Source organism: Nematolebias whitei, chromosome 9 (genome assembly GCF_014905685.2).
Source record: "Nematolebias whitei isolate Nwh7 chromosome 9, NemWhi1, whole genome shotgun sequence".
NCBI classification, from domain to species: Eukaryota; Metazoa; Chordata; class Actinopteri; order Cyprinodontiformes; family Rivulidae; genus Nematolebias; species Nematolebias whitei.
Genome location: NC_056506.1, coordinates 49,311,460 through 49,313,862, shown reverse-complemented (window position 1 = coordinate 49,313,862; position 2,403 = coordinate 49,311,460). Strand labels below are relative to the sequence as shown.

The following is a 2,403-nucleotide window of genomic DNA, read 5'->3' as shown; positions in this document are numbered from 1 at the left end:
CCATCCATCCATCCATCCATCCATCCATCCATCCATCCATCCATCCAACCATCCATCCATCCATCCATCCATCCAGTATCTGTTGTTTGAAAACAATAACGTGACGTCTTGTGGATTATTATGGGATGTTGTGAGCAGCAGACATTTCTGAATTTACTATTTTGCATTTAAACTTTGTATTGTCACTAACTCAAGCATTATTTATTTATTTACTTACTTATTTCAACATCAGCAAATCAGCTTAGAAACATTAAATAAAAAATCCTAAGAAGCTGGATAACACCCCCCACCCCCCACCCCCCCCCCCAGCCAAAAAAAAAAAAAAAAAAAGAGCCCAATGGATTTCCTATTCAGCTTACACTAAGCAGTTGTACATCTGTCAATGTTAAAATACTTATTTAATTTCAAAAAGTATAACATAAATAATAATTAGCAGAATCAACAGAGTTTTGTGAACATGATAAAAATAAAAATCTGTCAGAAACAGCAACATGTTTTTCTTACAGAACATTTTGGTTTTGTTCCCAACACCATTCTTTCTGCAGTTCTTTGCAGAATTCATCTACAATTTGGTAAAAGAGAAATACTCACAGTTGATTGACAGCTGCTCCTCTACCTCACATCTTCATCACAAGGTTCTGGCAGGAATCGTGGTGACCCGAGGTGAGTGGAAGAAAACACAACTCAAACAAAACATTCTTCTTATTATTTGTGTTTATTTTCAGGTTGTGTTTTGTAGCTTGAAGTCTTGTCTTTTGGTTTTATATTGTCACCACAATATTCAAATTCAAACGCTGACCCACCTTCATCCACTGCTTAACTGTCAGATTTAAAGATTAATTATCATATTTACATTTATGGAGTTCTTGCAACAATCTTAGCCCTCAGTCAATTCAGCAACGTCGTCCTCTCTCACATCTCACAGGGTTTGACCTCAGATCCTCCCGGGTCGTGTCTCTGGCCACAGGGACCAAGTGTTTGGACCTGGACCACCTGAGTGAGCTTGGCTGGACCCTCAGGGACTGCCACGCTGAAGTCCTCAGCAGACGAGCTCTGCTTCGATTCCTCTACAGTCAGCTGGAGCTGCTGCTGCGGTGCAACTTCCTCTTTTCTTGTATTTGGGTGAACGTGTTTGTTACTGGTTTGGTGTGCACCATCTGCAACGCTCCATCCACCCATCATCTTTTACCCACTTCTTGCATGTTTGGGTTGCGGGGGTCACTGGTGCCCATATCCAGCAGTCTCTGTGCGAGAGGCGGGGGACACCCTGGACAGGTCTCCAGTCCATCACAGGGACACAAAGAGACAAAGGAGACAAACAACCATTCATTCTCTCTCTCTCAATTTAGAGTGACCAATCGAGCGGCTTCGGATGTTATCAGTCCATTAAATGGCTGTTATTAGTTGTTCTCATCCCCTTATGTAGCGGTCAGACTGTCCCACCTACCTCCTAGTAGGTTTAAAGGTACGTTATTATCGTTATTATTGCTGATAATAGGCAGCGTCATACGGGGGTAAACCAGGAAGTGTCTTTTTAGTTGTTTTCAGCTTATGTAACCCTTTCCCTAAAATTAAGTTTACACCTGACCCAGAGGACCAACCCTAAACTTAACCCCCTTACCCTTGTGCCTGAACCTAACCAAGAACAAAGGTAAAAACAGAGCCTATTATCATCGCTAACAACGTACCTTTAAACCCACTAGGAGGGACAGGAGGGGCAGTCTGACCGCTACAATATAGAGATGATAACAACTAATAACGGCCATTTAATGGCTGATAACACCCGAAGCAGGTGACCAGTCAGTCATGTATGTTTTTGGTCTGTGGGAGGAAACCAAACTGGGACAGCCTGCTTGCTGAGAGGCAGCAGCTCTACCAACTGGTCCACCGTGCCACCCCCATCTAAAATGTACTTTGGATATTTTCTATGTCCTAAAGTTATTTGATCAACTTTAAGGCAAAATTTCACACAAAATATTTTATTTTATAGATTTTTGGTTCTTGAGTTTATTTTAGAAAAAAAACAAAACTTTAATTTTCAGTCAGATTTGTCATTTTTTTCTTACTTAAAGGTAAAATAAAATATTTAAAAATTATAATGTTTTCATTTTGACTTTCTTCTGGGTCAAATCTCAGCCCAGGACCTTTCTGGGTGGAGTTTGCATGTTCTCTCCGTGCATGTGTGCATTTTCTCCGGGTACTCCGGTTTCCTCAGACCAAGAACATGCATGTTAGACTCATGGTAACTCTAAATTGTTCCTAGGTGAGAGAGAGAGAGTGAATGGTTGTTTGTCTGTCTATGGCTCTGTGATGACGCTTTCACATCAAGAAAATGTCTGGGTCAGATTCTGAAAAGCAGTACATCCATCCATCCATCCATCCATCCATCCATCCATCCATCCA

At 41.2% G+C, this 2,403-nt stretch overlaps 1 protein-coding gene across 1 annotated transcript in view; it reads left to right on the top strand.

The window, feature by feature from the left end:
* The window catches only part of stard3nl (STARD3 N-terminal like), an 11,988-nt gene that overhangs the window by 3,664 nt on the left and 5,921 nt on the right, over positions 1-2,403 (top strand). The window lies entirely within an intron of this gene.